Source organism: Prenolepis imparis, unplaced genomic scaffold, assembly GCF_030444845.1.
Source record: "Prenolepis imparis isolate NDT839.2.m4 unplaced genomic scaffold, iyPreImpa1.0 SCAF_10, whole genome shotgun sequence".
Classification (NCBI taxonomy): domain Eukaryota; kingdom Metazoa; phylum Arthropoda; class Insecta; order Hymenoptera; family Formicidae; genus Prenolepis; species Prenolepis imparis.
The window spans coordinates 12,397,551-12,411,759 of record NW_028141168.1 but is presented as its reverse complement, the minus strand read 5'-3'; the positions used below and the strand labels follow the sequence as shown (position 1 = coordinate 12,411,759).

Sequence of the window (14,209 nt, the reverse complement as noted above, 5' to 3'; positions counted from 1 at the left end):
ACGGGGAAGAAGAGAAGGAGTCGGAAGAGAACGAGAAGAAGTAACGGTAGTCGATATTACGACCGTCGCCGCGCCTATATTCTGTCGCGTCGTTCGTGTTTCTGTCCCGTGGAGAAAGCCACGTTGGTGTTACATATATGTATATACTATGTTCGTTGCGTGTTGGGCGTTGCAAGAAAGAGAGAAAGAAAGAAAGGAGAGAGAGGTTGGAGACAAAGGGATGCAAATAGGAAACAATACATATTATTACATTCGATTACCGATAAACCGCAAACTGATACCCGTAAGATAATAGGAAGGATGATCGGTCTCGCGTAATCGGCGAACAGAGATTTTCTCGGTCGAGAGATCGAGAATACTCGATAAAAAAAACAAAAAAATTTTTTAAAATTAAAAATGTTTGACACGACCGAGTCCTTCAAAACCAGTCTTACTATAAGTCATAACGCAGTTTACGACATAGTTGTAAAGTTATCTCTCCTCGGATGGAGGATCCCGTCAAAGTGACTTTTCGTGTCTGCGGCGAGAAATGCCAACGTTTGCCGGATTCTAACGCCTTTGCAGCGATAGTATTTTCCGCACCGGTTTTCTGCGTCGAGGTCGTAAGGATGCACGTTGCAACCGGCAACCAACCGGTGAAGGTGGAGGAGGATCTCTTCGGCATAATACACACACCGCGCGGAGATGTCTGGGAGAGGAACGAGAGCGAGGGAGACGGGATCGACGGAAGGAAACGAGAGAGAGAGAGAGAGAGAGAGAGAGAGAGAGAGAGAGAGAGAGAGAGAGAGAGAGAGAGAGAGAGAGAGAGAGAGAGAGAGAGAGAGAGAGAGAGAGAGAGAGAGAGAGAGAGAGAGAGAGAGAGAGAGAGAGAGAGAGAGAGAGAGAGAGAGAGAGAGAGAGAGAGAGAGAGAGAGAGAGAGAGGAAGAGATCAAGGTTCGAGCGAGAAAGGAGGTAAGGCTCGAACCAGTGGCGTAACTCTTTCTCGCAACGCGAAGTTGAATTATCGCCCACGAAATACGCGTTTCTCAAATTCCGCGGATTTTCACAACCGGGAAAGATTCCTCATTCTCTCTTTCTCGCGGAGAACAGAGTCGTCGACGATCTCCGGAAAGTCGCACGGACGTTCTCGCGCGATAATGCGATGACTCCTCTTACGCGGCAGAAAAACCTTTTTGCGAATGTAAAAGTTGAAGATACAATCAACTGAATTAACTGTCAATTGCGCGTTTTACCGCGGATGCGCGGCCGGATGTTAGGCAAGGAACGGGAGAGGTGTAAAAAACGCGATGACGTTAGAGAGAGGGAGAATATAGAGAAATATTTTGCAAGGTGCGGCTTCGTGTGCCGCAAGAGTTACGCCACTGGATGCGTGCAGCGCAACTGCAGCCTCCCGTCGCGGTGTTCACACCGGGGCTGCCTTTTTCTAGGGCTCCCTTCTCTCTCTCTCTCTCTCTCTCTCTCTCTCTGTGCAGCCGACGATTTCACCACGCTCAGCTGGGCATGGTTTTCCTCCAACGTGAGAGGTGCGTGTGCATATGTGTACGTATACATGTGTTGTCCGCGTAACATAAGCGCGTGGTGCCGGCGAGATGTGCTAGGACCAACGATTTCACGATGTTTACGCGAAGCGTCGTCTCGTGTTCCTTCCATTTCTCTCGCTCCCGATAGGTCTCGGTATCATCGTCTCCAAGAGTTACGCAGCCAATTCCCAGGCAAACGAACACAAGGAATCGTATTCTCGCTGTGAGATAACGCGCTACGACGTAAACAGGAAGAAAGAAAATACGGAAATTGTGTGTGGGAGATATTTGACACTTTGCGCGACTCGCGTATCAAGGGAGATTTTTCGAAAGAAAAATCGTCGTAAACCTCATTTCAAGATGTTAGAACGTGAAAATAAACGTCGAATCCTGAATGCGTCATGCTTAATTATACAGAGAAATTAATCTTTAAATACATATAAAAAGAGTGGTCCAGAAATGATTCGGGGAAAATTCAATATCACAAAATATTTTAAAATTAGCGATAAAGTATTATTGGAAAAGAACAAATTAGTCATGAAATACGAAAAACAAAGAAGTCATTACATTAATTAGGGAGCGTAAATGCATAAGATTAAGTATAATCGCGTGACATGATAAAAAAAAGGTCGCAGTATTCTTCTGCGCGGTATAAAAACTTGAAAAACACATGATATATCATCCTCGGTGTTTCTCGCGTATATCCCTAACGCGTGCGAAATCATTTTGCAATTATCTTGTCGGCTCTACAGACAAAAGGAAGAGAACGCACACGGTGGAGAATTACAGCGTGGAGTTGTTTCTGAAGGGGAGAGCTCCGAATGATGATATCGGTAAAGAAACGAGTTCTCGTTAAGGGGTTAGACACTGCAATGATACACACATGTGTGTATGATATCAATTTATGTACTCTCTCTCTCTCTTTTTCTCTCTTTCTCTCCCATGTATAGGAAGAACTTTTTTTTTGTTTCGAGCGAAAACACGAGAACGCAATTGAGTAGAAAATTTTCCGTTTATAATATAACAAATGAGTCGTAAAAAAAAATGTACGATAAAATTTTACAATTATCGCATATTGTAATATTTATACAACACTTCGTGTGTGATATTAACACTTATGTGTGTATTGCCTGTAAAATTATTTACTTTCACGCGTGACACGAAGTGAATCTATATTTGTTCACGAGTGTGCTATGAGTAAGCGCAGAGAGATCATCTGTGGAAACCGGACCGACTTTTTGAAACACATCCTCGACCGTTACATCGGGCTACAACGTTACACATGTTGTGCTATCTTCTTTAATATTCCGCAGTATATATCGGTACACGAGCTGTGTGCGGTGGATTTAAGGCGCATCGCGGAGACAAGGTGAGAGGTGTGCTAAATATAAATAATTAATAACGCGTCACTACTTCGCGCCACGTTGATATCGTCTATGGGATTCATACGAGATACACGCATTACGGAACTTGAGCCGTTGAAGAATTTTAACGGGCTGAACCGCCCTCGTTTTTCTTTGTTAATCGATGTTATTGCTGGCGAGTTTTGTATGGGAAAAAAACGTAGAAGACAAAGAAATGTTTCGGATACATCCCAAATGACCGAAGCTGCCTTTTCAAGTTTTACCCAACTTACGAAGTGATTCACATTTTTCGTCACGCTTGCGTAAGCTTCGTCGGCGTCTCGAAACTTCGTTAGACAAGGGACAAGGGAGCAGCCCGTGGTTCCCTCGAGACCGAGTCTGTAAATCGACTTGAGTTTCCTTCGCGTTGGGTGGCGCGTACCGGACGTATGTATACATATAGGAAGGCTTCTGTTTTAATGACGGTCTATTTTCGTCGATAGCATTCGAACCCGCACGCGCGCTGTTTTGTCAGTCAACAGGAAGTAATAGAATTTTATTTTTCTACGTGCACAGGTTCCCTCGCGTGCACGCGGGCGGCCCACTGGGAGGAAACGAAATTGCAGAAAGGGAAAATGCAATATCGGAGCAACGTTTATGATGGATAAAATAATATCCCGTTTTTAATGGGACGGTTAATAGCTCGTTATGTGAATATTTTAACGTCGACCAAACCGACTTTGTGCCTTAACAAGCCTCCATAAATCTAACTGTAGCTGCATTAAATGCAAATTAGATATAACACGCTCGGCATGGCATGTGAAGCGCGACAAGCATTACTTTTTTTTTATCTCTGATGCATTATATACAGAAACAGCATCGACAGAATTTTTTTAATTTAGCTACATCCACCTCTCTTTTTTCACCAGTCTCAATTTTTGTAAAGAAAGAAGCAAAAAAAATGCACGTCGTTACGTGCTTCGGCCTTAATTCTCGCTGCACTCCGGGTATTCCGTATACGGAGTTCATACCGCGGGCTCTGATTGTGGCTTCGACGCGCGCGACCTTGCGATAACGGCACCGTCGGCCCGTCAGAAACGTCAGGAAACTGCAGTTTCTCCGGCGTATGCATTGTTCGGTTTTCCACGGTTGGCAGATGCCACAGAGTGCATCGATTGACCGGACGGGCCATATGGTACAAGACAATCGGGGGAACGTCATGTATAATGCTTTTCAGATTCGAATAAATATTTTATTCAGATATTTCGTCCGTTTCTAGATACATTTAACATACGAAATCTGACCCGAAACAAGGTTAATCTAAAATTTATTTCGATATAAAGTTATTTTTTTTGTCAATAGTTAGGGAAGCAGAAATAATATATAGTTGCGCGATATTTTTAAAGGAAACGTCTATACTTTTATATATAAATTGTTTAAATTAGATGTTCAATTGAATGACAAAATATAATTAGGATAATAAATATATACTGATAAAAAGCCACGATGTCAAAATATATTATTATTGAAAGACTTGTTATTAAGAGTGGCTTCTCTATTTTCGGCTTTTATTCGCAGACTTGAGAGGAAAAAGTCGCGGATAGAAAGCCCGCTGCCTCGTACACTATTCGATCGGCCACGCACATTCTCGTAATTGAATTTCGCCGTGCACGATAAATTTCTGCAACGGCGCGATACGACGTGACGCTTCTGGCCTCGGCGATTTTCGATTCGCGGAATTCGTCGCGGCGCGGCGCGCTGACGTGAAAGTTCACCGTGGAGTTCGACACGTTGACAGTTCGTCGACCCCGATCAAACGAAACCGGCCATGTGGGTCTTGTCTCGCACGTGTCCGCGCATACGCGAGCGTTTAAACGTGCCTGAAAATTCCAACTAACGCCAAGACAAAGAGAAATATACAGAAACGGACTGAGATTTATGAAGAGGGAAGAATCGAAAGGGTCGAAGAAAATGATCTTTTTACGCCATATTTCTCGATGTCACTCGCGATTATATCGATGGTTTTTGAAGCCAAAACAAATATTAACTTTGAAAGTGTACTATATTATCATGTGCAACAATGCTGATCACGTCGCCGTTGTAAAAGACGCAGAAAAAATATGTTTCTGCTCCGTCAGACTAATGAGGTGCAGAAAGCTTTCTCCGTTCCGGGAGATCCGTATTAAGGATATCGGCGCGATTCGCCTCGATACTCTCTAAATACTGACCGCGTTTAAACATCGTGTATCTTACGGCAATGCAGACGTCGTGATGCAGACACGCAAAGATGCACATTTTATATCTCACGTGTACGAAATTGACTTTTACGAGACAAAAGAAATAGAAACGGGACTTTTTCGGGCATTCTTTAGTAACTCCGAAGCAGGTAACTCGAATATTTTACTGCGAGGATCAGTGGAAAGAAATAAGTTTCTCACGAAGTTTATATAACATATAAATATATTGTATGTTTTACTGCTGTCGATTTTACGACTTGATTAGTGGGTTAATTGTCCGTAATTTTGACACAATCTCGAATAACCGAAATGTCAAGTGAAGGACTCAGATTGGGAACATTAACATTTATTGCTAAAATCGACCTTACATGCGGAACACTTCGATTTCATCACGATGGGTTTCAAAGGGAAAGTTATTCCGGACGGCACGCAATGGTCACTAATTTAAGTAGAATGAAAGAAATACGTGGAAGAGACACAGAATATATAACATGAAAACTGTATAAGTTTTCTGGTTATTTCGGAAATTATTTTACGCGTTATCTAATTCAAGGAAATAAAGGCGGAAAGTCACGTGTTAGAGCGATATGTTTTTGTGCAAAGTATAATTTTTATACATGTATAAATTTATTCATGATGAGCGTTACACACACAACAGATAACAATCTACAGTTATATAAGCAAATTTATAATATATAGTTCCCTCTTTTATTGCATACGTTCTATTCACAAGATTTCTTGTAATCTCTCATTTACGATAGCACAGATATTTCAAGCGTAAAAAAACAAGTGATATATTAATTTCATTTAAATTCTTTTATTCATATTTATTTATATATCCGTGTTTAATAAAGCAATGAATTTGCTTCATTTTATACAGACAAAAGCGTTGCCCCCATTTCATTCACACGATTCGTTGATGGGAAAAGTACGCAATGTATCGATACCGTTAGACAAACTTTGTCAAAGTTCACGCTGTACGACAGATGAGCGTTGCATAGTCGAAACCTTTCGATTCGCCTAAGCAAGCAAAGACGCCTCTCCTATTTCAGACTACACGCGTGTGTCACCTCCGTCTATGTAGTCGCCTGGCCTCATAGGTGGTGATTGACGACGGAAGCCGAGAGGTGACTGGCGAGAAGAAGAGAGAGGGACACACGCCGGGATTACGTAACGTCGAAGACGCCGGCCAACGCGACCGGTACAAAGAGAAGAGAAGAGGGCTCTCTCGGTTTCTTCTCCGATTCGAATAACCGTATATCCGAGGTACGTCAGGTACCAGATCTTTGAGAAGGTTACTCCCACTCGCTCCGCACCCACCTGATTCGCGCCACGCGGCTACCTTCTTCGCTCCACGTTCTTAGATTATCCGCGATAAGATGTACCGTTCCCTCTTTCTCTCGTCAGCCACTGGTCACCATAAATTTCCTTCCCGGAAGAAATGCGAGATTAAATGCGCGACGGCACGACCGCGGTCGGAATCACGCGGGATCTTACAACCAACTGGTTGTTCGCTGCGAACGCGATGAATCACTCGTCCAGAAAGGAAATTGTAAAAGAAAATTGTATTTTAATTTTTGTGAACAGCTGTAGGCATCAGCTGTTTTCTTTCTCTATAGATGTTACAGTTATTGATATGATAATAAAGTAGTAATAAAATGCTTTTATATAATTATATTAATATTGTGTTTCTGTGAGAAAAAGGCTCTGATTTTTTAAAAATATATCTTCAAACCAGACGAATTTAATGATTAATCAGTTGTACTGCGATAGTAAAAAATGCAAGCCGGGCGAAATGCGTAAATAGTATCAATCGACCAGTTTGAATGCATTTATTTTTTTTTTTTCAATGCGAAATATATCCCAATAGGGTATGTCACGATGCGTGAATCCTTTCCGTTTCAATTTTTTTTTTTTTTTTTTTTTACAAAAGGCAATTTGTCGGTGGGGCACAATAGTATCTGATTCCATGGAATGCCGTACAACAAATCATTGAAGCTCGGCACAAAGCAACATCATAGTATATAGCATTCCCGTTTTTCATGGCAAACAAAACTTTTTGCGGCCATCGCTCCATCGCGGCCGACTCCGAGATATTGAATATACTGCTGAACTGTACGTACCAAAATCGCGAAATAATTATTTGTTTACGTTTCCGCGAAATATAAAATCGAAGTTGGAAAGGAATACAGAATTCAAACTCAATTCAAGTATTTTTTCCCTATTCAATACTTCATTTAATAGATAGATATATTTTCTAATAAAACGAATATTTTATTCTCCACCATCCTATATTATATATTTATACCATTGGAAAATGTTTTTATATTTAAAATTTAACTCGAGTGAATTTATTGTAAATAATAATGTCGCGATAAAACGCTTGAGATCCGCGATAAGCGAATTCTATCTGGTGCAACGATTATAGACTTAAAAGTGTACCACACAAAGCAATCGAGTCGGATTTGAGAGCCACTGAACTGTCATTACGATTCTTCCGGCATAAAAAGAGCGAAGTAATCGAAGTTTAATTCGGGCGTTAGCTCGCAGGACGTTCGCTATCGATGAGATTTTTTTGTAGAGAGAAAGAGAAAGAGTGTATAGAGTACGTGAGGATGTGATAAGGAAGGGGAAAAATCGAAGAGCCGATAAAAACGCCCAGAGGAGCTATCCGACGTATTGAGTATCTCGAGATATCTCTGTACTTTTGGATCGTGTAATTTATTATTCCGCGCTATATGTCATCGATCCAAACCTCAAAACCCAGATTCGAAAATATATAATTTTACCAAACTCGGTTAATACATTTCGAGGTTGACGGACTGTTTTTTACTCTCTTACTGCTACCATTTTCTTAGCTGCTCTCTCTATATTCGTCAATTAAATTAAGCTGTCAATTAAATTATTTCTGAAATATGTGGATCACCAGTAGATAAGCATTATTCTAGAAATTATTCTAAAGAAAAGTTTGGATTAATCTAAAGAAAGGTTTGGACGAGTTTAAAAAAAACAACGAAATCTATGATAGATTTTGTTCAAGACAATTTATACGTTTAATTTTATAAATAATTAATTACTTTAAAGAAAACTTTTTTCTCTGGAATACAACGATGAAGAAGATTCTCGTCTTTTTATCTTCAGATCGCGGATGTTTTTTTTTCTTCGTATATTAACTACTTTGATTCTGTTCTTTTAATACGCAATATCTTATCATATTTCGTGATTCTCATTACTGCAGATATGATTCTTATCAGATACAATCTCTTATCGTAAATAACATAATAGAGATATTCTTATCACAGGGCGTATGAATAGGCGTTTTAAAATTTTGATTATCACTGTACGTCGCGTAATAATAGTCGTCGAGGTGACCCTACAATAGAATCGAACGACGAGCGGCTCCGCTGTTCCTGTACGACTATGTACGTCCGTAATACGCCCACCCCGGGTGTACAGTCCTCCGGCAAAACGTCGGCGAGTCTATTGGAAAATGTTTTCCACATAGTTCCGCCGGTGGTGAGACTGGGTCACACGTACACGGACGCGCGCTTCCCGGTGTGTTTGTGTATGTATATGCATATCCAACCGACGGCTGCGCCGCGTTCACGGTACTCCCAGGTATTTATTTATCGCCGACCATATCTGCCCTTGCGAACTTCACGGGCAAACACACGGAGGTACCTGCCTGCCTGCTGTGCGACGACGATGCATAAAAATGCGAGGTCGCTTTCGCAATCCGTCTTCGGCGAGATAGCGCGAATATACTCCTCTCATTTCTCACGTTAATCACGATTATCGATACCGTTTTCCCGCAACGATATATACTTGTTTCGCGACTCTCGCTAGTTCGGCTGCGACTGAACGCTCGCGATAATCTGGTTTTCCCGTAACATGTACGATTATCCGCGTTTCGAAATGTCAATTCGGCCTTTTTATTTCAACCTTGCGATAGCCCCTGCCACAAGACTCTGCGTGTATGTATATGTGTGTGAGTTTATACGCATGTAAATAAAATATCGCACTTTTCTTTTCCGTGTCCATACATCACCGCAACTTTTTCCGGAATCGGACGCGCGGTTTAAATCGATGGACGCGCCCGCACCTCGGAAACACGAGTTACGGTAATGTTATCGAAACATTATGCCGGGAGAAGGGGGAAAGAAAAAAAATCGCCGATTTTTAATTCGCCGCAGCCGAGCGGTGCTTTTGTTCCTGCTCTCGCGCGAGAAGATCAATCGTAGGCTTTTGGCTGTTTTCGTTTCATCAATCCTACGGGCGCGCGCGCGCGAACGGCGGGAAATTCCCGTGATATATACCCGCCCGCCGCCTCACCCTTCCTTCCCCGTCTGCCAAAGTACCGGTACTCGAACTCGAACGGAGCGGGACTCATCTCGGAGAGAGAGATGCGCGGCGGCGGCGGCTTCGTGTTCGTATAAAGCGAAACCGGAATCCCGGATCGCGCGCGCGCGAACGGAACGGCGCGCCGGCCAGCCGCCCGCCCGCGATATATTTCGATACGTAAATAAATACAAGGTCGACCGGCGAGCGCGTTTCTGGGATATAAAGGGCTCGGGGAAACTGCCTGTGCATAATTGGCACGGGGAAGCTATTGACCGCGGCGCGGCGTGGCTCAGAAGATCGCGCGTCGGTCGAAAGTTTCGCGACTCCGGGGCTAGCAGAGCGCGGCGGCGGCTGCTCCAGGGTTCACGCTCGGCAACGTCGCCATATATCGACCCAGCTGTCGCTGTGGGGAAGAGGAGGACTGGGGCACCAGCCTCGATGTGTCCACGAAATTTAACTCTTTCGTTTCGTACCGTTTCGCGCCCTAATCGCGGCTGCCTGCCTGCCTAACAACGGCCCTTATTCGCGATTTCGTTCGCGAACGCGTATTTTCGTAAAGGAGATCGTTTTGCGGATTAAAATTTCGTGCGATTCCTCGATTCTTCCCGTTACAGTCGGCTTTAATCTTATTACGAATAATAAACGAGCACGAGAGAATATTTTATATACATATATACATGTGTGTGTGCGATAAATAATGTTGATATGTCAAAGTTATGAATCTTTAAAAAATATAATTCTTTTTATTTATGTAGGAAAGAGATATATGGAGATGTGTTTCTTCACACATCTACCAAGATGATTATCTTAATGCGAAGAGATCTTAAGATCTTAAGATTTATAACTAACTTAAATCTTAAATCTAATGGATAAGTGTGCACCAACAAACAGAATCGAGATTCAACTCTTTCAGAGATATCGGAATCGTGCAGAATTCGTCGGAATTCGCGTACTGCATTATGTAAATGGAAATGTATTCCATTAAACGTCGACGTAGTTTCGGCGTTAATTCTTAAAGTAGAGATCGAGCGCGATATCCGCGCGTTCTATTTCGGTGGAAGTCGAGGTGAAATGGCCGAGAAACGATTCGCGACCCCAGTACCCACTATCGCCACCCCATACGAACCGACCAGTATCCCCCTTCAACCCCCTGTGCCCCCCGGCCGAAAGAGAGGAAGGGGAGAGGAACCCAACCCAACTCGCGGAGTGACGAGTCACCCTGGGTGCCTGGCGCACGCGGGATTCCCCCCTGTGTCTATCTCCCTCTTTCTCTCTCTAACCCCTCGACTAACCCTTCTTCTACCTCTTTAAATCCCTCTCATCCTCCCTCCGTCTCTCCTCTCTTGGCGCAGCCCGGCGTGCGATCTCTCTTTCCCCGGCTCCTCTTTCACTCGGGAATCTCCCCCTCGTCATCCCTCTGTTGCCACCACCCCAGCATCACCAACCCTACCAATAGCGTTCTCCTTCCACCCCTACGAAGCCTCCAACCAGCACGAACGACGGCGGTGGAGACTGCTGGGCATTCCCCTCTCGTTCTCGCGTTCTCTCTACGCGGATTTCCTATATCTCCGTCTTTTTCGTCTTCTCGCTGCATCGCGCGACCGGTAGGTATATATGTATGTACCTCGCCACTTTTTGCTCCCATCTCTGCCCTCTTCGTTCCTTGATCGGATTCTCCTTCCTTATTTCTCGCCCTCGCCCCGCGTCTACCCCGCGTCTACCCCGACGTATCCCGATGCGATGGTGAGTAATGGATTGAATTTGGTACAAGTCTCGCATTCGGATAAATTTCTGATTTCGATTGTGCGCGGTGCTCGGGAGGAGATGTGCCTACTTTCTTGACTACGAGGCGTAGGTGGAGACGTGACGTCAGACAGAGAGAGAAAGAGAGCGAGACTCTGAGTAAATAAGTTAATGCGAGTTGGCTTCCAGCGAAGAGACTCTAAAGTCCTCCCCGCTGTGTGCAAGTTACGCCCGGTGAACGTGTTGTCGGTTTTCTCTTACACAATTGCACGGGCCGGTCCAGTTAACGCGCCGCTCTTCAAATTTCTTTCCTCGATTTCCCTTCGCGAAGCTTCGCCGCAGCGAGTAATCCCCAGGAATCCCAGCAATTTGCAACGTTATAAAAAAAACTCTTATTGTTAGTCGAGAGAAGAGTCAGGAAATACGCGAGCCATGATGTGTCAACGAGAACTTCGCGTATTCAAAAATCGCGAGAGGGAGACGCAAAGAAGGGTTGGCTCTCGGCCAGAGGATCACTCTCTTGTCTCGCGACTCCTTCACGATATACATATACATATGTATATGCCGGAGTGGTGTTCGGATACATATCAATCTCAATGCGGCAACGAAAACGTGTATAAAGTGACTCACTTGCGCGACTGATCGACCGGGTACCTGGTACCCCGAAGCACGTTCGCCACTTTTATCGCGGGGGGCATCGCGCGGGCAATTTTCTTGGGCGCGCCGTCGGCGCGGCTATGCCGCCGCCATCGTCGGGAGGGAACAAAATTACCGATAATGCGGCTCTGCGCCTCGTTTGATCGCGAAGGAACACGAGATCGAGAACTGCTCGGCGAATGACCGTTCATTTAGCAACCAACTGCGAGACGATGCTGGAAATGCATCATCGCGTGTGTGCATCCCCTCCTCTCTCCCTTCGAAGATTAAATTGTTTTTTCAATTTTATTATATGTACATACGTGCAATTTCTATTTCGTTTCGTGTCCACGTTGAAATTGTGATGCGACACGCAAAATGTCAAGCTGATATTAATGAGGGTGCGATTATTATTTACCTATCTAGTTGGAAATATCTTTGGTGATATGTTACCAAGATATCTTTCCTATAGATACGGACCTGCTGTGTGTGGGAGTTGCGTAAAGTGATGCAATGTTAGCCTCGCACGTCTCGTATTTAACTCAAATACGTTTAGCGTGAAGTGTACATCAATTTGCAATATTCTAATTGTATTTTTGTTGAAATAATTATTATAGACAAAGCAAGTTTTGTGTATATATATTTTTTAATTCTCTGATTATAAAATTAATTACATTTTACTTTCAAAGATCCTGCTTCGAGTAATGAAAGAATAATATAACTCCCAAAATAGAAAATAAAGCTATATCAATCGAAACTAATTTGCTATTAATCCGTCAATTTCTTTCTTTGCATAATAATATAAAAAAATATGAGTTTTCTTGTCACAATTTAGAGATCCAATTGTGAAATATTCTTATGTATGTTATAATTTTATTTTATATACGCGATATATTTATATATTATTGTGTATGTTACTTCAAACTAATGTGAAAGTTACTTATCAAATACATGAAATTCTTTCTATGTAATGAGAAATCATATATGCTATCTTAGGAATTCTTCTCTGTCAGAAATGTTGAAACGTCTGAAACGTTTCACTTATGATTAAAAACTATTTCTTTGTATACGTAGTATTCCTTATATCGTCTATTTTCCTTGCCACGATGTATGAAATACAGATGCAGGCAAATGTAAAACACAGCAGAAAATTGCAAAAGTTTCGAATATCAAAAATAAATTTTGATATTTCGAGCAAAAAGACGAAACTTGTCGATAGAAACAGAGGTAAACAAAATGTAAAATATTTTCATGAATTCCGCGCGTGTTACGTATGTTAAATAAAATCCATTCCAAAATTAACATAGAGAAAAAAAAATGTCCTTTATATATCGATATAGTGCTACTGATTTTACATCGTTGCACGACATGAAATTGTAGCAAAGGTACAAAATACAGATTTAATATGTACATATTCGTGCTGTTATTTTTAAGGTACAAGTTTAACAAATAGATTGATTATCACGTTCTCCAGGGTATATCGGGGATACCTCGATCGCGACTCTTTCGTACGAAATTTATCGTTCTCATTCGCGAACACGTGCGCTCCGCTCTTTGCTCGTTCGCGCCTATAAATCCTCGTAGCATCGTACACGCGTCAGGCCGGTGCGCAAAAGACTAGTCCATGTGTAACCATCGTGTATACCGTCCGTTGATGTAACTTATCTCATAAGTGTCGCGGCAATTGCTTCAATTTATTGCAAGTGCCAAATGGAGCGAGCGCCGACCCATGCGTTCAATTCAGCCTGAATGTTGCAGGATGAGAACGAGATGATGTGTCGTTCGGTTGTCCTTCGTTGGAGGACGTGTGTCACTTGGAGAACTTGTGTACGCGCATAGATTCGCGAAACAGGTGGCTGTGTGTGTGTATATGTGTGGCGCGGCGTGGTCTTTGACCATCGCAAGAGTCGAGGAAAGAAGGAGAGGCCTGTTTTGCATTCCGCGTCGAGTGAATTATGGACGGCGAGGTGCCGTGGCACGTCGAGCGGAAAGAAAACACGATCTTTCTCTTTCTCTCTCTTTTTCTCTCTTTTTCTCTCTCGTTACGCACGGCTAAAGTCACGGTAACACGACGGAAGAGACGGAACAAAGGATACACGACCGAGCGAGCGAGGAGATCGTAAGAGAAACGGATCAAAATGACGAAGGTTCTCTGCACGCGAGGTCCGCTTTTTCTCTCGCGACGTTTGACGCTAGGAGTCGACCCCGACCGGTAGTCGACTCTGTAATAAGCGGCGTTAACCGGCCAATCTCGTGTAATCATCGTCTTCGCCTCGATCCATCAATACGGCGACCGATCGTCAACATACCGCGAAGACGACCCGAGTTTGAGGAAATGTATTGAGCGGTCGTAATATTTCTTTTGCCTTTCCGATGATTTTGCGAAAT

The 14,209-nt window shown here is 43.1% G+C and overlaps 1 protein-coding gene across 2 annotated transcripts in view; it reads right to left on the bottom strand.

The window, feature by feature from the left end:
* The window catches only part of LOC145942024 (uncharacterized), a 77,736-nt gene that overhangs the window by 32,670 nt on the left and 30,857 nt on the right, over positions 1-14,209 (bottom strand). The gene's annotated exons all lie outside the window — the stretch shown is intronic.